The following is a 26,090-nucleotide window of genomic DNA, read 5'->3' on the forward strand; positions in this document are numbered from 1 at the left end:
TACGAACGTAAGTCATGTGGGAGCAAGAAGTAGTGCACATCTGTGCCCTTCTTCTCTTTGAGGGCTAGCAAAATGGAGTCATGCAGTTCATTTATATGTATGTGACTTGTTACCCTGGAGGTTTGGATTGTATGCAAAAAGACAGCTATAGCTGAAGGTAAATAAAGGAAAATAAGAATACAGATTAAATTGGTTTATAAAGCACATTTCCAAGGTATCCTATTTTGGTGAAAAATTTAGAAAGGACAGTGGGGTTGGTAAAGAAGAGGTCACTGAATCACCTTAAGGGGCTCTGTGTATATGTGTGTGTGTGTTCATCTCTCCCCCATATATCAGGAACCTGTATTGGATGCAGAGAGAGAGCAAGAGAGCAGGAAAATCTTGTAACATTCTCAAAAACATTGTACGTGAATTTGAATGAGAAAGGCTATGTACTCATTGCCTTTAATGAAATATGGATCATGTTTTTCTTTTTTATTCTTTTAATTTTTTTATATATATTTTTTTAAGTATCAAGGGTCACATTTTACCTCCAGTTAAATTTATACAACTCCAGGGGAAGCAGCAGAGGACAGGAATTCCGTCATAATTTGAATTAACTAAAAACCTGCTTTCTGGAGAAAGAAACAAATGATAAGGAATTGGATACTACTTCAGACGTGATATTAATATGTCTTCATGTAGCAACTAAAGGAGGAAGCTAACAACTTTTCTTCTGTACTTGAGCACATCTGCACATCTAAAATTAGAAACTGTCCCTAGCAGACATTGAGCTATGGCTCCATATTTAGAAGCTATTGACTCAGTTGTTCAACCTGTTTACTTGCTCAAATATAAAACGGTCTTTTAAATTGCCGAAACAGATTGTAGAGAAAATTGGCAGAAGATGTTAACAACAAGGCCCAGAGCTCCATTTGTAGGATTCACAGCATACAGCCTGCAGATACTCGTCTCTAAGGGCTTTTTTCCATTCACCGAATCCAAGTGAAGGGGAAGAATAGCATGTAATGAAACAAGAAAAATTGACAACATCATCAGGATCTGCATTTCACAAAACCAACCATGGCACATCAACGAAGGGACTGGGTAAGCATGTTAAGTCACGCACAAAAACAGCTTATAGGCAATGGTTTGTTTTTTACTGCTTCTGAAGTGATTTACGCTTTATCTCACTGTCTTTATATTCCTAAGCATGATTTTTTGGTTGCTGTTTCATTTGGAAAATATGCTTCTAGTCATATATGATGATGGTGTCTACTAACATAGACAGAATAGCACTTGCTGACTAGTGTATGAAGCGCCAATAGGCATGGAAGGCTTGGTGCGCCATGCTATCCAATAGCCTTCTGCTCCTGTTGGTTCCTCTGGCAGTTTAACATGAACTACAACTCCAAGAGCTATTCATAATTTGGTATGCTGCAGGTTTAATTCCACACAATTGCATTTCAGATATGCTGTATGTAACTCATGATTGAGCATCTACCAGTTGCGTTCAACACATATTTTTTCCTGGCTGGAAGCTAGGTTTAATTTGTCATTCTGTTTCCTAATACAGGCATATCTCTGCGAGAAGGTGGAGTTGCTGCTGTGCTCCTGTGCAGTGAGCATACATGCACAGTCATGTCCAACCTTTCCGGATTTACTAGAAATCTTCATTTGGATAGATATATGCAAATTGAAATTCTGAGAAGCTCCAGGTCCTTTGACTTTCTAATATTTCTGTGTTGATGTTTTTGGCTTCTCGTTTTGAATAAGCAGAAGTAATTCTGCCTTATGGTAAGTGAGCAACTGGTTATCCTCGAGAATGCATTTCAAACCTCAGTGTGCATTCCACTTAAAAAAGAAAAGCTTTCTTAATGGTCATCAAAGTTTTATGCAAAGTTAGAAAAAGACAGTATTAAATTAGCTCCTGTGTATATAAATTCTTTATCTACACTTTCAGTAAAAAGTCTTAATTTATTTAATGGCATTCTGCTTTGCTCACTTCTTCCTTTCTTTGTTGGTTTTCCTTTCTTAATCCTTCTGAAATACATGACAGTATTTCCCAGTGTGTGGGAAGAAATAGTAGTTTTAGACCCTAAGATGGATACTTTTTGGAATGTCAAATATTCATTACAATTATTACATATGAATCTGTCAGTATGGTTGGAATTGAAAAATACTGAGCAGGTGAACTTTCAATTTGCAGCATTAGAAAAGTCAGTCACATTAGGTCATATTCTGTGGGGGTAGTAGAACAGATGTTCCTAACATGGTGATATTCTTCATCTGCCCAAGATCAGCTTCCTGGTACAGAGTAGAAAAGCATTAGAGACTATCCGTGACATATGAGACTACTTTTATTGTAACACAGGTGGAAAGATGCATAACTCTTCACTAGAAAGAACAGAAACAATTTATCATTTAGAAGCTGGAAAACAACCCCCTGCCCAAGAGAAGCAACTGCATTTGGAAGAACTGCTAACATTAAAAATAGAGATTTATAATGGGTGTTAGTGAGTTGTTTGAGCTGTTATATCCCATAGTGCCCACAATAGCATTTAAATGTGCAAATTCACATAGGCATTTGGGCAAGTTCATTGAAACACTAACCCCAAATCTATACTGAAGTTCTGGTAAGCTACTAATGTGTGAGAGAAACACCACATCAGCAAATTGCGTAAAATGGAAGTACTTGTCTGTCAGACACAAGTCTGTTTGGACTTGAATGACACTTGACCTTGGGACAATTTCTGCTTAGGGAAGTCTCTCTTTCAGCAGCCCCACAGTGAGGATGGGTAGGTGATCTCGAAGGAATCATCACAAATGTGAAGCTGAAGCTGTCCTCAGAGTTGTAGGGGGAAATATTTTAGGTTAAGTGGATCTCTGGTAGTCAAAGCAAGCAGATGTGACGCCTACATGTCTGCCTCTTAAAAGGTTTTATTCCATCTGGCTTTATTCTATAGGATTGTTTAGAAAAAAAATCTTTTCTCTCTTTTTTTTTAAGCAAATTATATGATACACATTATTGTGGTTTCTTACATTTTTTCTAGGATTTCAGAAGCCTTTTTTATAAGTTTGTAGAAGAAATTGCTGTAAGTATTGTTTCTTTCCATATCACTGCTTTCTTTTGAAATTAGTTGATTACAAAAGTTATAGAGTCTTTCTGATGTTAAAATACATCTCAAAGTTTCAAAGTTTTCAGTAAAGTTCCACAGGGAATAGTGTAGTCTTTCTGATTCTAATTTAAATAAATAAGTTTGACAGGATGGCTTTAACCTTGCTTGCTATATTGACAAAAGGAGTTGTGTGGGGGATGCAAAATAAGCCATCCAGAAAAATCCTAAAAGGCATGGATTTACCACATTGTGTAAGTGGGTCAACTCATGCCTGAGAAATGAGTGCTAATTGTAAACTGGTTGCAAAACTGTACACTTTAAGTGGAATCGAATCAAGTGATAACCTAAATATTTTGATAGAGATGTCCTATCATGCTTTTCTTTAGAAAACAGCAACAAAGCTGAGCATTACAGAGAAATAGTTAAAACATTTGTTTGTGATGCATTAAAACAGTGTAATTGAACTCCAAAATCAAAGGCATTTTATTTAATTATGTTACTGGCATTGGTAAATTTTAAGTTGAACCCCTATTTGATTAAACCTGCATTTGCGCTGATTGTTACTTTCCGTGAGATACACTTTAAATCAATTAAAAATGCTGTTTCTCAATGATCAAAATGTCCAATACCTCTTGGGCTTTTTCTGGTTAAAATAATAATGAAATAGAAATATCTCATTAGGAGGTATGAAATGAAATTTCTGCTTGTTTCATCTTCTATTTATGGTGTAATACTCATATTGCAAGGCAAGGCTTATATGAAAGACATCAGTAATTTAAGAAAATACTACATAATATTCAAATATGCAACATACCATTTCATGGACTTCATTTTTAATCCACAGTAATTACTGTATCTTGTCAACAGGTGCATGTGTTACAGGAATAAATGTCTGGGTCAATAGGTACTTGTTTAAAACTCTGAACATCCTAACTGTAGGCTAAACAGCTATGTAAATGTGAGCAATAAATTGACAGTTATGCTATTTACACATTTTGCTGCAGTGTTGACTGTATTGCACATGTCTCTTTCTACTGTAGTTTATGGCATGAAAAATTCCAAGCTGTAATGAAGAAAACTACAAAATGAGTTTTGTGGCAACTGTTGTAAGCACCTACCTGTCATCTGACTAAGGACTTGTGTCTCTTTAAACACTAGTGACTTCAAGACTGAATCAACTTTTAAGTTTTCTGATATTTAAACACGTTTTTTCCTGCTGTGTTACTAAGCAACTAAATAATGACAAGCCCCCAACAATTTCTTTTTCCTGTATCACTTGAATATATTTAAGCAGTATCAAAACCACTCATTATTTTTAATGAGTACCTATTTTTGAAGCCACTGTTTTTTACATATAGTAAAAAGATAATGAAAATAAAAACTCTTCATAGTAGCTCAACTTGGGAGCTAATTAAAATGAAGCTTTTAGAATGAGAAAAAATAATTATCTAAAAAGTTGTGAAGCAGGAGTTAGTACCTCCAGAGATTCTTGTGTAGTTAAATGCTTGCAAGAAAATTATGATTTCTAATTCCCTTGTTTTCCTATGTTTTCCATTACCTGCTTATTATTTCAGATTTAATTTTGTCTTACCTGATGCTTTTTTACTGTGCATCAGTTGCTAGGGCAGCATCTTAGGCAGTAAACCTCCTACTGAAGAACAAGATTCTTTGCTTCCTCTAAAGCTAATATAATCTTTAATCTTGATCCCTGAAGATTTGAATGTCTTACCCCTATGATGCTCACAGACTTCACTGACCTTGACAGCAGGGTATCTGGTCCTCTGTGGCACTCAGTTATTTTTTTCATGTTAACACATATGTCTCTGATTTCCTTAGCCTGTTGGTAGATACATGAGTTGTGACAAAGCCAGCACTATAGTAAGCATAATGGTTAAACTTTTTAACCATCCTAACGCAAGAGGTGAAGTAGCAAAAGTTTGCATGTGATGTTTCTGCTGCTGTCTACAAAGATCTTGGTGGATAGGATTTTACTTTTCCCAGAAGCAATAAGAGCAACACAAGTATTTCTCTTGATATTATTCAAATAATAATTTAGTTACAGAAATGTTTGTGTACTTTTTTGAAAGGTTCTTTCTCTGTCTCACACCAACAGTCTCACTGTTAGCAACCACAGTATTTTAATGGAAAACTGAAGAGTTTGTATTTCATATCTGCCTTAAGTTAATTTCTTTCTCTCCTGTCTTTTCTCAGTTGGTGATTAGTGATCCTGTTTAGTCCCCCTGAAAGACAAAGTGTAAAGGGGCAGATATGGAATATTTCACTAACCAAACCACAAGCAGCAAACAGAGTCTGAACCTCAGCTCCTGTTGTGACTAAATACTGGACCTTGGTAAACTCTAGCATAAGGAAAATGTTGTTTGAAAGCTGGTTGTTTTGAACTTCAAGGCTGTTCAGCCTTTCTGAGCTTCACTTCTGCTGCACTTCTGTTTTATACTGCGTTCACCCTTTCTTCACTAGAGAATGGTGGAGTAAATCAAAGCCTTGCCCAGTTTGGCCAGTCCAGCCCTTTACCAGCCTTAAGCGGAGAAATATACTGCAGAATGTGTGATTTATGTTGCTGGTGTGAGTTTTGGCACAGCAGAGGTGGTCTTTGGGGGAAAAGGGGAAGATTGGCCTATGGGGAAGCTGTGGCAAGACCTAGAGTGTGCATCAAGGCAAAGTCTGTGTGTCTTCACACTATGCCTCAGCACAGCAATATTGAGCAGGGGTCTGTCTCCCTCCTTAGCTAGTGAGGCAAAAGCACTTTGTCAGCTTTTACCTTGAATGATATTGGCTACCATTTTGTTGCAGAGCTGGAGCCACTCTGTAGTGCTGCTGCCTTAGCAACCACTGGCAGGAAATGGAAGATTCAGAGGATCTGGGAAGGTGCCTCCATTTCATCTCTCATGTTCTCTTGCATGCTCAGCCGGAAGACCCACTCTGGCGTGAGCTGGGCTGCCTTTGGCTGCAGTTTTGTGAGCACAAGGGGAACAGCCAAAGGTTTTGTTTGCCTGTGCCAGGAAAGCTGTAGATATGACCAGGGCAAGGGCAGCAGGCGTGGAATGAGGTCACTTGTTTGGCATTGCCTTTTGTTTAGCATTCCTTTCTGTGCAGTGTGTGTTTCTCGCTCAGATAATAGCTGGCATGCTGACTTGAATTGAGAAATTCAGTTAGCAGTGAGGTTCCTTTTCAACAGAAATGAACTGGACGAAAGGCTCAGAAAAGCCTGGTGGTGATAGAAAATTAGGCAGAATTATCAACAAAGGTGGTGGCAAGAAGTTATAGAAAGCTCTAACAATACTGAGGGATTGAAGGTTAAATGATCAGCCTGTATTTAAGATGGGTGGAAAAGAAACTGAGAGAAGGCACAAATGAGGATTGAACTTACAATATGGAAAAAAAAGGTCAAGCAAAATTAGTCTCTAGTCACAGTTAGCATGGAGCTGGAAAAGTGAATGTGATTATGCACTATTTCTTATAAGGCAAGAACTATGCCCAGAAAGTATAGCTAAGCATAAACTTAGAAGAAAAACAAATATGTGGTATATAATCAAACTGTGAAACTCATTAATATAGGAGAAGTGAAGTCTAGAAGTGTAAAATACATAAAAGATGGATTAGACAAACTTGTGAAAGATAAATCCACCAGGAAAAATTAACTCTTATGACTCAAATCCAGTGATAGGGCCAAGAAGGCTCTGGTATGTTGTCAGCATTTAAACTAGAAGGAAGACTGTGTTTCATGGGTTTGTTCCTTAAGCATGCATTACTGAGCAGTGGCATATATTTATACACTGCTCCCAAAGCAACAGCAACCAGCACATCTACATTGCCGGCTACCTGTATGATGGGGTCATCAATGAGACCAATTAGTCCATTGATGAGCTTAGTACCTTGTGCTGTTTCTAGCTGCAGCTGTGGCTCATCTGTATAAGGCACTGACCAACCCATTGCTTCCTTGGTTGTACATAGCCTGGTTGTACATAGCCTGGTTGAATTTACAAAGGTAAAGTTAAAAAGGATTACAAATTGTAGAACTGACCCTAGATCCTCTTTGATATCAACAGGCTTCATACATGGTATCTGATTGTTTTCCTGATTGTCCTTTCTGTTACAAACCAGAAAGCCTTTCTTGAGCCTTGAATAGGAAATTTTTAAAGAGGTTGCTGAGGTGCGAAGTAACTGAAATATGACAGCTATTCCTTGCGTACATGCAAGTCTCCTTGAATGGCTGTGTCAATTGACAGACCAGGTATTAGTCAAGAGTAAGATGATTTTAGCCCCACTAGCATTTTAGTGGTTTTCAAGTGAATCTCCTGATCATCCTAAATCGCTTTACTTGGCATTGTAGGACTGTCTTGGAGCATACAAAGTGGATTCGTTTCAGATGAAACTACACTGAATGATGTACTCCAATTTCCAAAATGTATCCAGTCCATTGGACCAGAGTAGAGCTAGACCATAGCTATTCCCCCTGCTTTAAAATGTGGACTTTATGTCCTCAGAACTATTTCATTCTAGAGATTTGCTCCTATTGTGCTGCAGTAGTGGCTAATGGAAACAAATTGGCTTAAGAACCAGCTTCAAAGCTGCGTTCCTGTGAGACTGGAGAGTGATACTAACTACAGGCTTTAAAATTCAGAAAGCAGAAGGGTGGAAATAGTGGGTGCTGAAAATCAGATTGTTGCATGACCCCTGTTTGCCCTGTCAAGGGGTCACTGAGACTTGTCTGGTGTGTGCACTAAACTTGTAATTTATGTTTGTGGAGAATGTCAGGAGGAAGATTCATGTCTGGATGTGCAGGTGCTCCATTAGGCCTTAGAAAGACATGGATTGATTAGGTGGTTATTGCCACATGCAGAATTAGCCTGGTCAGAGACCCCTGACTGGCAAGCTTGGTGCCTAACTAGTGAGCCAGGATGCAATTGATGGAGCCTCAAAATGTTAATGGTAGATAACTAAGATAACTTTGGAGCTATCACATCTGATATACTCGGTCTGAACTTTTGGGGATGGCATACTGTGTCAGATGTGGAACTGACTTTTACCATGATTTTTGAGCCTGAAATGGCAGAAAATAGGCACACAGTCCCTCTGTGTGTGTGCGTCTGTGTGTCTCTGTGTGATACAGGAGGGAAGGCAGGTAGCCAGAAACGTAGATATGCTGTTGCTGTTGCTGTTGCTCTGGGAGCAGTGTATAAATATATGCCAGATGTATAAATGAGACTTGGGAATTGAGTATAGCCCACAAGTATAAATGTGACATAGGAGTTAGCGGGTAGGCTTGCATCTGTAGGAAAAGATATTCCTGTGGTCCAGAACAGCTTGAGGAACTTGGGCAATCCAAGGAAATCTGCTCCATGTTAGCAATTTGTTTATATTTTGCAACACGACCTTTCCTGACACCAGCTCCAAATAAAATGAGAGGTTTGAGAGCTGAGGCACACAGTCCCTCTCTGTTAAACTAATAAAGCTGGTTGTTAAAACGTATCCTGTGGGTCTGGCATTCATTCACCTGCGTATCCTGCTCTGTGTTTGGTTTCTGTTCTGAGTTGTGTCCTGTACAGAAATGGGACCGTTTGCTTGGTCTTATTTCTCTACAGTTTCCAAGCACTGGCTGGACAGAAGACAGGGTTTTCAGGAAGCATTTCCTGTTGAATGAGCACTTTGACTCACTCCAGTTAGGAACACAGTGTTGCATGGGCCACTGAATCAGGTCCTCAGCTGTCATCAGCACTTCCTCAAAGAAACCTTGTCATGCATGTTTTGAACCTGATCTTGAATGCCTTGAGATTTTTGGCCTTCAGTGTCTACCTAGGTGTTGCCTTACATATTTCTTCTTTGTCAGACAATTTCTCTTAGACACAGTTGAATGTATGGATCGACCATTGTTGGTTTGTACTGAGATGGGGCACTACGGCTCATTGCACCTGGATTCAGGAGGTCTGCCCTTTAATTCCTAACCTTGCCAATGACATTCTTCATTGCTCCTGGCAAGCTATATCACTTGTCTTTCCCTTTTTACTAAATGGGGATAATGGTGCTGAAAGCCTTTGCAGAAATGGTAAAAGTTACAATGAAAATAATAGAACAGCTGGATACGATGACTACTGGTTCTTGTAAGTTACATGTGCAAATTTTGTTAGTGTTAACTTGGAAACTTATGAAGGAGTACAAGAGGGGTGTCTTGAGCCATCAGCTCTAGTCCTCTCTCTTGCAGAGAAACATATCATAGAAACTTCTCAAAACATATGTCAAACTCCAGATTAACCTAATCAGGGCTTTAACACATTCTTTTTGAAGGTTATTTCATAACTTCGTCTGCTGGAGGTTTCATATGAAGCTTAAGTTTTTTGGAGAACAATTAATGAGCAAGAAGTGAACTCTAGGAGATTCCAGAGTTTGATGTGGAATTTAGGAATACATAATACTCTATGGTCTCTGTGTATAATACATCCATCTATTTCCAAGAGTCATTTAAATTTGTTGCTTTGACCCCTGAAATCTCAAATATCTAGGGAGCTACCACTTCCTTTACAGGTTTATAGTATTAGTTTGAGCAAGAGGTTGCTTACTCCAGGGTCATTCTAAAAGCTTTCTGTAAGGTTTTCTTCAGTGGAGTCACAAAAATCACACCTAGGGCAGTGGCAAGTTGTGTTTGCAGAGTAGTTCTATGCATTCTCCAAACATGAAAGATTATTCAGGCAGAAGTATGTTTCCTGATGTGAGTTAATCTGCAGTAAGGATTTTGATAGAATTAAAATGCTGTAAAATATCACAATTAACCTTTTTATATTAAGACAACACCCAGATGATACTGTTCTTAGGAGGAGGAGTGTCCAGCCAGGCCACTCCACTTTCACATCTTTATTTAAACCACTTCTGCTTAAAATTTCTGGAAAGTAGGCATTCTGTAAAGCTTGTTTGACTAGAGGAAGTTTGGGGAGCTCAGCTTTTTGTTATTGGAGTATAAATGTGCTGAAATAGACAGGTTTTCAAGAATAGAGCAAGGAAATTTCAGCTACTTGCTGACTCTCTGTTGAATTGTTCTAATTTTCTCTGATTTTGATTGCATTTGTGGTGATTCATCAGTAAGATTAAAGCTCTTTTTCAGAGATGTTTGTGCTAAAAAGACCCAAAGAAGTCCAGCAGCACTGTCTCCTGCTTTCCCACTTTGCAAGGTGGACTGATAAGGTTTTTAAAGTAAGTTAAATGCAGACTTTTTTTTTTGAACTTAAGTGACAGGCATATATTTTAGGCAGTGCAGGATTTCAGTGGCTACGTAGTGAATTTCCTAAATAGTGACAGGCATGCCTCATCTAGGAGAATATAGAAAGTACCAATGGAAAGCTTTCATCACAAGGAGTTATAGTCCTTTACTTGATAAAAGATTAGAAAAAAGGTTATTGAGAAAAATTTGATCATATGGGAATGCAGGCATTGAGAAATTCCTTGTCTGTTGGTTTCATGCAGCTTTTTATAAAGTTCAGGTAATCGTATTTCCTTGCTTGATGTGAATGTGTGAAACAGTAGAAAACTTAAAAGTGTTAGACCTTGCTAAAATTCTTACTGTCGTTATCAATAATTGTACTGATGACCATATAATTGTAGGTGTGGATGCAGTTCTTTTGTTTGACCTGTTGCAATAAGGGTTTCCTGGATATTTTTTACTTTGAAAGATCTTGAAAGTTTACAAAGGCCTTTGCTGCAACACGGAGCCTTTCAAAGTTGTTCATAACAGAAACATTTGCAATTCTTTTTCTGTGCTCAGAATATTGTGTTAGTCTATTGTTTGGGGCACTCATTTCAGATCTATGTTTCTATATCTCTGTGCTGCCGATGTACCCCTGCCATTGGGAAAGTTACACTTTGCAGGCCTATTTTTCATAAAATGTTGGAGGAGGCAGGAAAGAGGAGAATGGGAAGGACAGAAATCAAAATAGTAAACACACAGTTGCATTGGGCCAAAGCAGAATTCAGATCTGCATCTCTATTTTGACTGGAATATGTGAACGTGGGTCTTGCACCTGTGTATGTGATGCCTTAAATAATTTTTTTTACAGTATTTTGTGGAAATCACATGAAAGTTCTCAGTTTTAGAGGGAAATAGTGTTCCAATCAACCTTGAAGTCCTACTGGATAAACAGTTAAATTGGTGGGGATTCATAAGCTGAACAGACACTTGGATTTGAAATGTCAGTTGTAACTTTATATGCTGCATTTGTATGTGCAAAACAAGGAGGCTTCCAGTTTAATGTGTGAAGAATCATAGCTCCAGATCTCCCAGTCTGCCATATCTTTTACTGCTGAGATCTGGTATTTGGATCCTGCTCCTTCCCTTTGTCTCCAAGTCCACCAATAAAACTGAAGCTGAACTTTGTCTCAGATTCTTCTCATACCCAGCATAAGACAAGAAATCTAGATGGTCACAATCAGTTTGCCCTCACAGCAAAGTTTCCTTTTGTCCTCTCAAGTCTAACAAACTGTAATTTCTTCTCTGGAGGCAAGTGCAACTTCAAGGTGAGACCTGGAAGTGTGGTTCTCAAGATGGGATTCCTCTAATGTTATCTTGTTTCATTACAAAAATGCCAGGAAATGTAGAGGCACAATTGCATTCTCATACTGGTTTACTGAAACAGTAAATCTGCACACTTGTTCCAAAGACTTTTATTCATGAGGATACAGGAGTCCACACATCTTGGTAGATCTGTGTGGCCAGCTCCACCTGCCCTGCCAGCAGGTTGTTGCATCAAGGGAAATCCCTCAGTTTGCATGCGAACCTGAAAATCCCACTACTCTTTTGGATCTTACCTTGCCACATGTGCTTCATTGCTAAACTGGGTCTATATTCTTTCATCTTCTGTGTTCATTTTACAGATCATTTTTTTGGGTTATGCTTCAGTGAACCAGTATAGTTTAAGTCAGGGAGCATGTGCTTAGTGCTCTTGGTTTGATCTAGGACAGTTTTCCTAAAATGAACTATAGACCATTGGTAATAATTTTATATTTTTTAAGAAGTTTTCTTGCACTGACACGAGACTGTTGAAATTATGAGAGTCTAAAGTGGTATCAAACCTGGTGCTAGAAAGCATGGTTCATTTTATTTAAATGCAGTCGTGCAACCCTCACTTGTCGACAAGCAGACATATTTTTAACTGATAAGCAGAGTTTATTTATGTTATAGTCATGGCTCCAAATGACCTTGGCCATTTACAGTCCCCTGTAGCTAAAAGCTTTCTGAATGCAAGCAGTGATGCCCTTAGGTGAATAAAGTGATGTTTTGCTGTTTATTAAGAATTTTCAAGTATGATTTTTGTATGGTTAAATAACAGTGCTGTAATAAAAGCTATTTAATCTTATCAAGAGTTAACCCTGATGTCACGATAGACATTCACCATTTATTTAATCTGTTTTGGTTAGTGTGATCCCATCTTAAATTGCTTATTAAAAAAACAAACTAAAAATGTTTAGTTTCCCTTTTGCTTTTATAATAGTTCTTTTTTAAAAAGAAGGCTGCTGCCACATGGCTAACAGGAAGCAGTCTCCCTCCCCCCCCTTTTTTTTATATCTTTCCATGATTAAGTTAGTTTTTTGATCTAGAAGTGAAGAGTCATTGCGTATTGAATTGATGGTTTATAAAGACTCCTTAGTCTTTTAAACTATTTTTTTTTTTTTGCTATACTGAAAGTCTTATTCTTGTACAGAGTTTTGCCAACATCTGTGCTTTGTCTGTGCCTGTCCTACACAGATGCCTTCCACACTTTCCTTTCATACACCTGTAGCTGTGGCAGGTTGGTTAAAAATACTCTGAAGTCAGCACAAAGGAAATCAAGGTTGTTTAAGTGCTGACTGTTTTTTTTCTTTTTCTTTGCTGGATTTTCTGGCTCAGTGTTAATTCAGTAAATTTTGCTGGAATTGTATTATGCAAATACTGTGTTTGATAATAATGATTATGAGAATTCCTTGCTTCACTGCTTCGTGGGAATCTTGCTTGAGTATTAAATACTAGCTTTAATAAAAGTAAACTAATGGTCTTGATAGAAGTGCTAATAGCCAATGTGGTGACAAGCTGTGTTGTCATAAAAACCCCCAATTTTAAACCCCTAAATCTTAATTTAATGCTAGCAAGGCTTTTTCTGAAATCTACAAGCAGGTCTCACATATATGAAGAGTACAATGTTACGGATGAATTTAGCTTTGCAGAACTATGGGGAGATTTCTGCCCACAAGCTTCACTGTCAAAACGTGCTTTAAGAGTACAAACATTGATAGTGTGAGAGGTCTCTGAGTAGTAAAAAAATCTGTGGGATGTTATTTAAAAGCAATGCTCTGATTCATTCTGGTCCACAGTAGACCCTTACATCAACATTTGTGCATGCAAATAACCATTATGTAAGGTGCTTGTGTCATTAAACTGGATATACTTAAGGTTGTGCAGAAAGGATGTATGAACAAAATATCATTTATTGTTATTCCATAGTCACTATCTGTGTGCTTCCATCTGGCACTTTTACTCTGTTTCCTTCTTAAAGGAGACGAGGTCATTCAAGATAAACTAGCCCTTGATGAAAGACGTGTAGTATCTTACATTTTGCAAAAGTGTTATTAAGAACATGCCACAGTACCTTTTCAAAAACTTTTAATGGCCAATACTAAGAAAATATTTGAATATTAAAATTTGAATACTAAGAAATATTCTTAAGAATTAAAAAATAGTAAGAAACTTTTTGGGTAGTTGAAAACTATATTGTAGAATCATAGAATGCTTTGGGTTGGAAAGCACCTTAAGATCTTCTAGTTCCAACCCCTGTGCCATGAGCAGGGATTCCTCACCCTAGACCATAATGCCTCACCACAGACCATGATATAACCATTTGGAAGCAGATTTTAGTAGCCATCTTTATCATACATCAGGACAGTTCAAAGATTTAACAGGTGTCATGTTCTTGAATGAGTTCTTTATTTTCACCCTGATAGAGGAGAATTAATTGTCAATTTAAAAATTAACAGTTATTATGGCTGTGATCTGATTGAAGTACTTAGATGTGAGCAAATCGTAACTCCAAGCAGTACTGTACTTATTTAAACCTTTAAAAAGCCCTATTTGCAATGTCTAAAGCAATTCGGTGTAGTATAACTGTAACCAAATTGAAATACAAATATGAAATGCAAAATTACACTGCACAGAATCAGTCTTGGTTAAGAAGTGATATTCATAAAGGACCTGATAAAGGGGATAAGCAAAGAATCACACAAGTTTGTGATAATTATGAGTTAATCAAGGTAAGGCAAAGATGGAATGTGAAGAATTACAAAAAAGAGTTTATAAGAGTAACTGAATGATGAAATGGAAAATGAGATTAAAAGTCCAGATAAATGCTTATGTATAGTGCACAAAATAATGGCCTCTGAACTGGCCATTAGCTCTCATGATCTAGTTCTGTGAAGACGCAGAGAAGACACAGTGCTTAACAGCAGTCAAAAAAAAAAAAAATCAATTCAAACATTAAATAGGAAAATGATGGAAAACCAAAGAAAAATATTTGATTATACCTCTGTGGAAATCCCTTTTTCGCCCATACTTCGGATATTGTTTTTGGTTCTGCTACCTTCAACTTAAAGGAACAAGCAAAAAAAGGTTTCTGGAAAGTCACCAAGGGTGATCAGATTCAATGGGAGGAATGAGTTAGTCCAAACTTACTCTTCAGCCTAGATAAAAAGTGTTTTAGAATTTGCAAGGGTGTTGTAGAAAAGTCTGCAAAGTCATCATAGAGAGCACAGTGAGGGAGGGATTGTTGTCCCTCTCTTCTAATGCAGGAACTGCAAACTAACAAATGAAACTTGTCTGAAGCACAGTCAGACTAAGCAAAAGGATATGCTCCTTTGTGGAAAGTGTTAGATGATGGATTTTTGTACTGCAAGACGATGTGAGTGGAAGAAATTTAGATTAGTTCAAGGACAGGGCAAGCACTGAGAAGAAAAATCTGCTGTGGAATGAGACAAACCACACCAGGCTCAAGAAATACACCAGACTGAGAGCAGTTTGACCCAGGGAGTAAGTGAGGGAAGTATCATATATGCTTACCCTGTCCGTACTGCTCCCTACTAATGCCTGTGGCCTTTCTTGGATAAAGGACACGAGACCAGATGGACCTTTGGTCTGAGCCAATATTAGAGACTCCTAAATTCATTGCTAATATAGAAGCAGTGATAAAACATTTATATAATTTTTAAAAATAAAAATAGAAAAATAAAGAATTTATATATTAGATGGGAAAAAATGGATGCCATATAGAAGTTACTAGATAAATACGAAGGATATAGAAAGGTGAAAGAGTCTGTTATAAGTGGCTGACATAGTTAAAAATAATAAAGCTTTTAAAGTAAAGGATCACTGTAAAATGTAGTTTTTAGCTATAACCAAGACAACTTCTGCCAATGTAATCTTATTTCAAGTCAATGGAATGTGGTTTCTAATCCAATCCTTTCCAATTTGTCTTAGGATTTTGCATGTTGAATTTGTATTTGAAATCAGTACGCCCTTATTTCACATTTGGGATGTAGGCTTTTTAAAGTTACAACCAGGAGATGTAAAAAGTTACAGTATTTTTGGAATGAAGCAGAAAGATGTGTCCATCCCTTTTCCTCAAAAAATCTGAAGCTGGACCACATAAATGTTTAAAGAGGGCTTTTTTCTCTGTGAGTAGTGAGGCATATGTTAGATGGTTATCTGGCAGGTTTCCAGACATAGTTGTTACCAAAGGGCTATCTCAAATGGGGCTGCTTTTAGTAGTTTCTCTCAGGGCTAGTCCTTAGCCCAAGAGTTGAAATATTATTATTGTTCTTTATTGAGATGAGATGTTTGCTGGTAAATTATGCAGATGCAAAGTTAAATAGTATCAGAAGTAAAAAGATTCTGGGTTAAATGGTCAGTCTGAAATTACATATTTTTAATAGTCAGATATAAAATAATAGGTTTATGAACCTAAAGCAAATTATATGTATAACAGGATAAGAGTTGTATTTGAAACCAGTAAATCATAGAATTCATTCTAGTTAATTGCTTCTTTAAGCTGTTGGATTGACACCTATTCATTCAGCTGTGAGAAACAAAACTGGCTTACCAGTGTGCATAGATATTTATAAGATGAAAAGATACAAGAAGAGCTGGGGCTTTGCAGCAGTCCTGATAGAGATGTGACACGGTCTCGTGTCTGTGGAATTTAATAGCCTGTAGCTTCCTAAAGACAGTTAAATTCAGTTTGTGGGTTTGTTTAGAGGTGACATGGTCTGGATCAGAGCTGTTAGATACTACAGAGAACATTATCTTGAATGCAGTCCTGCTGCGTCTTCCTCAGCTCAGCATCAGGCTAATTAGGTTTGAGGCCTGGAGGTGTTTTATCCCACACATATTGTAAAGGACTTGAGGCCTTTTCTCTTTTCATGTAGTGTGGTTACATCTTCTCATTGTGTGCCAAACTGTTTAGCATCCTCAGACTGAAAATTTTAAATGTGGCCCAGTACTTTAAGGGTTTTGGAGGACAAAATACACTCTTGTGCTATGCAGAGAGATGCAAGCAAGCTGCAAAGTGTACATCCTTATGGGAAAGACAGGTGTCACTTGCTCCTCTTCCCTTCCTATCACTCCTTTTGAAATTAGGAAGGATTGTAATTATATTTTTAAAGCATCCCCAACATCCCTAGAGCATCTCACCTTTAAACTGTGCTACTTGCTCTTGCCAATGCCTATGATTGCTTCTGTTTGTTTATAATTTTGCTGACTGCAAGGCCAGAGAGAAATGGAGAAATGTATGCTATTTGTAAGATCTTCCTACGTACACTGGTGTTGGATTTTTCAGCACATAAATAATTGACTTACTCTTTTGAAATTTTGCTGATAGTGTAGAATTTAAGCAAGGGCTTGCACAGATCTGGGCAGCATCCCTGATGTCCAAGAAATACAGTTTCTTAGGGCATCTTCAAGGAACATTGCTGTGCTTAGCCTTGCTGCACTTGGACACTATTTTTGCCCTTAGATCACCTTCTCTTTTGAAATTTTGTCTGGCTTGTCAACGTATTGCAAGTGTTCTGAACGGTGTAACCATTCAATAGCAGATGAATGGAATTTGGGCATGGATTTTGTCGGGAAATGGGGAAACTTAAATTTTATTAAGCAGTATTCATGGAATTCCAGTGGATGCATGTTCATTACAATACGTTGCTTATAATTTATATTCTTCTGCAGGAAGTCATAAATATTGCAGATCTATTTGGAAAATATATAAATAACTGAACATCATTATTATTTTCTTAGGTCCTGGGTAATCTGCTTTTGTCCTGTGATTTTTACTTTATGTACCGGTAGGATTCGTTAGATTGGTGAATATTCTCTTATAATCTTGGCTAAGATAAATTAATCTAATAATGCAAAGAAATTGTGAACAAAGAGCTTCAAATAAGCTTGATATTTCTATGATGTATTCTTATACAGATGCCATTATTTTATCTTTCTTACATAAGCAAAGTAGGCAGATTATTGTGAAATGCCACTTCCTTCTTTTATTCAGTGTTACCTGTACTTTCTAATACACTTTTTTTAGTATTCCAGCATTTAAGTTATCAGAGCTATTTCCCTCAACAAAGTCAGTTCCTAGAACTGTTGTTTGTTTCAGTTCTTGAAACAAACAAACAAACAAATAGAAAACCTAACAAAGATGCCTGAATGTGAGTTGGGATATTGCTTCTTCAGTAGAGAAGGCAGTAAAATGATATGCAAGGTGGGCATCAGCTGCTTATGCAGGAAGAGTTAACACAATCCTTATAGGTATAATCCTATAGATGTCATTGTTTTTTTCTCTAATAGTATTAATATTCTTCTATAATAACAGCAGTTTCAGTTCTGTTGGATACACTTGAGAAGCCCAACAAATTAGAGATAGTTTGAAGAAATGGTAAAGGATTGGTCTAAGGCAAGATCTTAGAGAGGGTAATTCAGTTTTTTTCTGTTGAATAAAATACTGAAAATATTGAATGATTTTGAAGGATCTTATTAAGAAAGATGATATTTGGTTGCAGAAAGGAATTGCATGTGTTGGTGAAAACAAAACCAAGATCTACTATCTGGAAGATGAAATTTAAGTTAGAAAGTGAAGTGCATATTTTCAAGAGCAAGATAACTGTGGTAGTTTTTAGAAAAAGTTCATATCTCTTACTGGTAAAGCTATGTAATTCTTATGGTTCTCTAAGTAAAAGCTCATCTTCTACAGCACTCTGCGGATTCATGGAAAAACAAAACAAAACATACCAGGTCAAAATGTTACAAACCAGGCAGATTCAAGAAGGTTTTGCCTACGCTTGCCAGGACTTGCAGGTGGCAAAGAACAAAATTTCTAGAAGTGAAATGCTATTCTGCAAGGGTTATTATGCATACAGAGCTGATGGTTGACCAGAAGGATGCATTTCAGGCTGTGTTGCGACAGTCATCTTGTGCTGATCTAACATTATGTTGCTGTTTAAAGAGGTGCTGCTGCTGTCTGCTGTGACGTTGCCATCCATCTGTGCTGGGAGTTAACACTTATGAGTTGTGTGGCAAAGTGGGGAGAGGACACTATTGCTCTTTTATGTGAAAATGAAGTTCTGAACTGGTGTAAGAGAATTGTGAAACTTCACTCATATGTTTAATATCAGCTATGAGGAGCTAGGAAGCTAATGGAGATCTAGTCCTTTCTGCTGGAAGATCTAAGAGGTGTATCAGACAAATAATTAAAAGTTTACAGTTTTTAGGGTTCCACCACCGTTAATGTTCATCTTTGATTCTTCTGTTGTAAGAAATTACGTTAGTCCGTTGAGAATTCTGGCTCAAGCTGTGCCAAAGGTGTGGTGCATCACTGTGTGCAGACTTAATACTGAAAGAAAGGTGTCCACTCACATAGGATATTTAGCCAATTCTCCTGGAATATAATTAGATCCTTTTCATTGGTCTGTACATAGGCTAAGTGTGGAGCCTACTTATAAGGACTGTGAACCCATAAGGCTTTTCTAGTGTCCTTTTTCCTGAATGCAAAATTCTGCCCCAGCATGGAACTGATGTTCTCTGATGCACGCATCAAGAACACCTTGAAGTAACAGAAAACTTTCAGTTTCTGAAATGCAGGACATTTGTGCAACTTCAAAGGGCTTTATAGCAAGGATGATCAGTACAACAACGGAACTGCTTCTCATGGCTACACGGGATATAGAGCTCTACAGGTGTTTGAGGCTGGAGTTCTTCAGGCAGTGGGGACTGAGACATGGAAGAGTAGAGGTAGACCACTTAGGAGAAAATCTTCCTGTGTAGCAAAGTCATGAAAGATTTCAAAGAGCTTTAGATGTGTAAGTACATTTTCAAAACAATTCCTAGTTCATTATGTTCAGGGGGAAAAAAATCCCAAATATTTTCTTCTTGCTCAGGGTCAAAAAAGTTGCTTCTAGTAAACTTAAGAAGGATATTAAAGTGTTACCTCCGTTGTGGTACATCTGTCATTTGTGCCTTTATACACTTTAGTATTGGATTCTTTCATTCTGTTTGCAGAAAACACTTGAATTTTCCTCCCAGAGTTTTTAAAACTCAGTTAAAAGAAAAAGGTAAAATTTATGCAAAATGTCCTTCTTTTTTCCCCCCTTTTCATGTTTGGTGAAAATAAGGGAGAGAAAAGACAACAGAAGTAGAGGTCAAATGGTTTTCCATATCGTTAAGTGGTAAAACTGGAAATTAAAAACAAAAAAGTTTGTTAAAGACACTATTTATGCAGTTCCTTCTTGCGCTGTTTTAGGTTCCAGTTATAATAAGGAATAAAAACGGGAAGAATTTTAGTTTTTAATTGGTCAGTTCAAAGACAGTATATGAAATAATACTAGAACTGCATTAAAGTTCTTAAATGAACGTTTTGCTGCAATTTCAGTGTATTTTGCTAGAGAGAAAAATTGTTCTATTATAATTTGGTTTTATGTAGATAATGGATGAAATACATTTTGCAGAGACTTCATAATTTTGTTCTGGTATATAAAATACCACTTTGTATATGCCTTTCAGCATTTCTCATGCAAATTACCATTTCATCAAATGTGTTTTTTGTAGTATGAGTTCCGATTTTCAAAAGATTAACATTCAGAATAAATGGATGCATATGTATTGAATTTCTGCAATTAAAATGTTCTCCAAGAAGAGAGAGGAGGTGGTTTAACAGTGTGCTGAGATGCTTATGTGCTTACAACTGTTGCAGTGATGATAGATGTTTGTGTTGACCCTCTGTTACCAATTTAATTGCTTATAGGGATATAAATTCTCCCTTAGAAAGCAATGAAGTTTTTCTAGAATCAGTGGCAGACATTGAGGCATCCATTGGGTTTTGGCCATAATATAAAACATTCTCTCAAAGATAAATAAAAATCAATTAAATTCCCCATGTTATAAGTTTCTTGTGAGTCAGAATCAGAAGTGGGCATCAGGCTTTTATTTTCTGCAAGTCAGAGGATGCCTCTAAAATCCCAGCTGGTTGTTGCTCTGACTGTTTCATGCATAACTGTTGCAAAATCCAAGTCGTTATTTTGTGAACCATGTATATACCTGCTAGTACTTTAAATAAGTAGAATATGACTTCTGTTTTTAGAGGAGCTTAAACCATGTCTGTTTCTATGCATGGAACAATCTCTGGGTTATTTAAAATTATGGAGCCAATTTCTAGTAAATACCAATTATAGACATGTCTTTTTTCCTTCAAAATGCCAATAATTTCCTTCAAATGGCAGATAATTCTTATTTTCATTTTATATTGCATGCGATTTTGATCATAGTATTAGGCACTGGTCCTATGAAGAAATTCATATGAGTGCACAATTTTGCCAGTACTGTGAAGTCTTCAGTGGTTTGCATAAAGGCAAATCTTTACCTGCTTAGAGGAGGAGTCACTGAAGGACTGTATCTGTAAAAAGTGCATTAAAAAACCTGGATTGTATGAAAAGAGGTCTTGTATACCTCCTAAAAGAAATTCATAGTTTGCCACCTTCTAAAAATAGTTGTATGGTTTAAGTTACTCTACAGATGCTTGGGCTGTATTCTGTTCCTGCATACTTGTTGATATGATTACAGTTAAGTAGAATAGCCATAATTAAAGGTAATTTGAACCCTGCTGATGCATACACTTCTATAAAGTATAAAATTATATACTTATACTGTGCTCTACTGTCAGTGGTGGAAATCCCTAAGGGATGTGAAAAGTTCTTACACAGAATTCTAAGCAGAATGAGATCCGTAAGTTGTTACCTCTTCATGAAATATTTTTTTTTCAAAGAAAATATTGGAAAGTGAATGGAAATAGGTTGAGATTGCTGGAAAATATGAGGATCATGCCACAAGAAGTAAATTTTTCTTGCTCTTCCCTGAAGGAAATCTCTATAGTAATTGAAATGGACAGAATGAATACAAATTCCTCAGCCCTAGTGTTCCATCTAGCAGTGCCATGGCCCCTGTCACTAACAGGTCAAAATTTATGGAATGATAACAAAATAAATTAAAGGGTTTCATTTTTAGATGTAATTACAGAAAAATGCATTTGTGTATTTATGATGTATACTGTGATGGAGGAATTATGATATGAATTTTTATATATTTTCATAGGTGAAAAGTTAAGGATATGTATCACGGTGGTCTCCTGGATGAGAATTCATGATTTTAGGATTGTTTTCTTTTAGCTATAAGTCTCAATATTCTATGTTTATATTTAATTTTGGATAATTAAAACTGTTATTTTTTTGTGGGGGTTTGCCTAGTCTCCCTGAGAAATGTGGTCCAGGCACAGCCCTGCTGATTTGTTGTGTACTTGTAGATGGGATATGGAAAATGCTGGAGTAAATCCAGAGGTGTGGGAATGGTGTGGAGGTCCTTGTAGAACCAATGTTGCAGATGACAGGAATCGGACATTTGAAGAAGAAGAGTCAGTGAGAAATCAGACCTTATTGTTTCTGGGGCTGGTGAAAAAGTCAGTTAACTCCTGAGTTACTGATATAAACTTTCAGTCCTTACTCCAGTTTAATACAGCTTTGCCTGGGACCCTGAGGATTTTGGTACTATGTTTTCTTCACTTTTAAGGAGTTCTAGTATTTTCCCCTCCAGTTAGGTATATTGACAGGGGACTGAGAAAATTCAGTAATGTTTCCGTTGCTGGCTGAAGTTGCAGTAGTCAGTAGAACATCCCCTATATAAGCATTTCTTTAATTTTATTTATGCATGTTTACTATGTCCATTTATCATGCCTGTTACCTAAGCCCAGGTTTAAAGCAGTCTCTTTTCTATTGCTGTTGTAGAGGTTTCCAGAATTTCTGTGTTTAACAGTACCATGAAGGAGAAGCAGTTAATTTAAGGTGCATTTAAAAGAACTCAAACATAAAAAGAGGTAAGTATAATTTATATTTGCATTTTTGGTAGTGTTAGTGTTAATCACTTTTTTCTAATCTTTTGAATTGCAAAGGTAAAGGAACACATCTTCTGCAGTATTTAATGACTTCATTGACCTTTCTGTTGAGTTTGGCAGTCTGTGGTCATTTACTCGGTGCCATTTGGCATCAGTTGGCATTTCTATAGAAAATTTCATTACCAGTGACTCTCTTCCATTAGAGAGATGCCTAGAGGGGAATGTAAGCCTGCATTATAACTTAAGAAATTACAGGGATCAATATGGAGTTCTAGTATCAGTCTGCAGAAGTATTATATATATGTGTGTGTATATTTGAGAAAGCTTAGAACAGGTCTTTTTATTAAGGGGAAAGCCTAGGCTGCTTTTTGGGCAATGTGTGTTACTTATGTGTAACCAGTTCTGTAGAATATTAATAAAACTTCACCACCTACTTGGGTGTTCCAAAACTGCTGATATGATAGTTTCTGAAATTAAACAGCACTTTTACAGCCTGCAGTTTACAGATCTTCATTTTGAATTTAACTTTTGTGACATTTCTCTGTTTGACTTGGGAGATGGTTTTTTATATATACTTCATGGGGAAAATGCAGTGTTATATGGAATTATGAAAGAAGGAATTGGTTTCATATGTCACTGCTTGTATGGAAAAATGTTTCAAGAAATGGAACCTAGTCAGCAGAGACATGAGATTTATTCTGACGTTAGTACATTTAGAGTATCTTCTCTTTGCCTTATTTTTTCAAGGATGCCAGTAAAATGCTGAGAAGGCAGAGAGCTCACAGTCATTTTGTTCCATTTTTTTTTTTCCCTTTCCATAGGCTTTATAAAAGTTTAGAAATGTAAAAGGAGAGTAAGTGGGAGAAAATTTGTATCAAATCCAAAACACAGTTAGGACAATAAATTAAACAAAGTTCCCAAACTAGTAAGTAATGAGAGGCTTACAGATGGACTTTGTGCTCTTGGATGTTTTGAATAAAGTAATAACTTTGAATTTCATATACTGTTGGCCCAAAAAAATACACTGGGAAAGTGGAAGTGTGGTCCCATATTCGAGGATTCAGGTATGTTTGCTGGTCTTCCATGGACTTTCCTGTCACCTCAGATGACTTATAACCTTCCTAGACAAAGGAAAAAACCTCATCTGATACAGAAGTTTCCATTTGCATCTAAGAAGAGTTGGCATCCTATGACGAGGAATGCTATGCTAATGCAAATGAATTAATACACTTCCATGTTTATTCTTAGCAGAACCCAAATTGTGCAATATGGTTACAAGGTACAGAAGATAAACAGTGGTGGAGATCAGGATTTGATAAAGGCTGACATCAACTTCTATTTAGGATATAAGCTGTTCAGAGGGGAGGGCATTTTGGCAGCTCTTAGGACATAGCACAGTGGAGACCTGATTGCAGATCAGGACCACTCAGCAGTGCCTCAGTAAAATCGGAAAGCATAGTTTGCAATTCAGCCAGATAGTATGATATCAATTAAGAAGAATATAAACATAATTAGAGAAATGGGAGTGCCAAAGTAGGAAAATTAACCACATCCAGAGATACTGTGGTGATCCAGTGACATTGAAACATTCTTGATTCATAGCTTTCAGACTTGACGTTTTTTTTTTTTTAATGGATAGAAAGAAAAAAGAGGGTAGTTAATGAAAGATTCAGAGAGAAAGCAGAGCGAGGGAGCTTGAAGAAGACAAGAGCTGTTGGGTTAGGATTAGATTAATGTGACTCTGGTCTGCATTTCTGTGTTGTAATAGGATGTACCTAAGAAGCAGTAAATGTGACCAGAAGTACAGTCTTAATTTTCCTTGTTTAAACTGAGAACAAGCATGTTGGTAACAAGAGAAAGTACCTCCTGGGGTTCTTTTTGTGTAAGAGTACAGCATGATAAATGAAATATCCCAAAATCACAGCATCAGCCTTGTTATATTTTAATATACCCAGTGATGGCTGGGTTTACTTTTATCCTTTCCAAGATTTCATGTGATTTACTAAAAGACTTTGAATGAAGCCACGTTACTTGCCAAGATTTTATTTTCATTGGAAATAGTGATGGTCAGCCAAAACAACATGTATTACTGTTGGACATATTGGTTTGGATAGGAATAGACTATAGCCATCATGTCTGTAACTCAGTGAGAATTGAAGACAAATAATAATTCTATTTATTTGTTTGTTATTTGTTTTACTGGATGTAAAATAATAAAATTTCTTCCTTCCTCCCTCCCTCCCTCCCTCCCTCCCTCCCTCCCTCCCTCCCTCCCTTCCTTCCTTCCTTCCTTCCTTCCTTCCTTCCTTCCTTCCTTCCTTCCTTCCTTCTTTCCTTCCTCTCTTTCCTCTCCTTCCTTCCTCTCTTTCCTCTCCTTCCTTCCTTCCTTCCTTCCTTCCTTCCTCTCTTTCCTCTCTTTCCTCTCTTTCCTCTCTTTCCTCTCTTTCCTCTCTTTCTTTCCTCTCTTTCCTCTCTTTCTTTCTTTCCTTCTTTCCTCTCTTTCTTTCTTTCCTCTCTTTCCTCTCTTTCCTCTCTTTCTTTCTTTCCTTCTTTCCTCTCTTTCTTTCTTTCCTCTTTCCTTTCTTTCTTTCTTTCCTCTCTTTCCTCTCTTTCCTCTCTTTCTTTCTTTCCTCTCTTTCCTCTCTTTCTTTCTTTCCTCTCTTTCCTCTCTTTCTTTCTTTCCTCTTTCCTCTCTTTCTTTCTTTCCTCTTTCCTCTCTTTCTTTCTTTCCTTCTTTCTTTCTCTTTCCTCCCTCCCTTCCTTTCTTTTTCATTCCTCCCTCCCTTCCTTCCTTCCTCCCTCCCTCCCTCCCTCCCTTCCTTCCGTCCTTCCTTCCTTTCTTAACATAAGTAGTATGTTTATTCAAAAGAATGGTAAGCAACTTCTCTACTAAAACCAATGCACGTGAAAGCAGTATAGCTCTTCAGTTACAGGGCTCCATACCTTTTCCAGATCAAAAATTATTGGTAGTCTATAATTTCTCATCTCCACTCTAGTTTTGCTACAGTTACTTGTTTCCATTGCTGGTAACACTCATAGAGTTTCTCCACCAAGTACAGTAGCTTTTCAGCAATGCTTCAGGGAGTTCAAAGTTGAAATCTGAGGCACAGGTTTTGCTATCGAACCTGATGGAGCTGTTAGTTGCATAGTTTGTCCAGTACTTTCTATTCTAAATGCTTACTGTTGTCTAATTGATGCTTGGAACTGCAAACTTCCATGTCCATTGTCATCGTGAAGGAGCAATTCCAAAGGCTAAAGAAAATATAAATTACTTTGCTTTTGATTTAAAAATTTATCTTTTTTTAATAACTTTGTTGTTGTTGTTGTTGGTTTTTTCCTCCTGTATTTATTATTGTTGTCAAAAAAAAAGAAAAGAAAAGAGGCAGGAAAGGAGGAGGATTTATGTGACGGATGAGTGTTTGTCTATTGATCTCTGTCTAGTTTGCTTTAGGAATATAGCAGAGCTAGAATTTGCATTCTAACAGCTACTCAGGATTGCCTCCACATTTGCTGCTGAATCTTGGGCTACTGCATATTGGACTGA

General features: G+C 37.1%; 1 protein-coding gene and 1 long non-coding RNA gene across 4 annotated transcripts in view; both read left to right on the top strand.

Annotated features, from left to right (window-relative positions):
- NEBL (nebulette) overlaps positions 1–26,090 on the top strand; it is a 253,557-nt gene that overhangs the window by 117,817 nt on the left and 109,650 nt on the right. The gene's annotated exons all lie outside the window — the stretch shown is intronic.
- The window catches only part of LOC133211531 (uncharacterized), a 44,903-nt gene that overhangs the window by 2,237 nt on the left and 16,576 nt on the right, over positions 1–26,090 (top strand). For both annotated transcript variants that reach the window (XR_009725221.1, XR_009725218.1), the window contains one exon: positions 511–1,086. This is a non-coding gene — a long non-coding RNA (uncharacterized LOC133211531). The remainder of the gene's footprint in view (positions 1–510; positions 1,087–26,090) is intronic.

This window comes from Neopsephotus bourkii, unplaced genomic scaffold (assembly GCF_033783945.1).
Source record: "Neopsephotus bourkii isolate Nb327-2 ecotype Australia unplaced genomic scaffold, CSIRO-AGI_Nbou_v1 NB_53, whole genome shotgun sequence".
In the NCBI taxonomy this organism is placed as follows: domain Eukaryota; kingdom Metazoa; phylum Chordata; class Aves; order Psittaciformes; family Psittacidae; genus Neopsephotus; species Neopsephotus bourkii.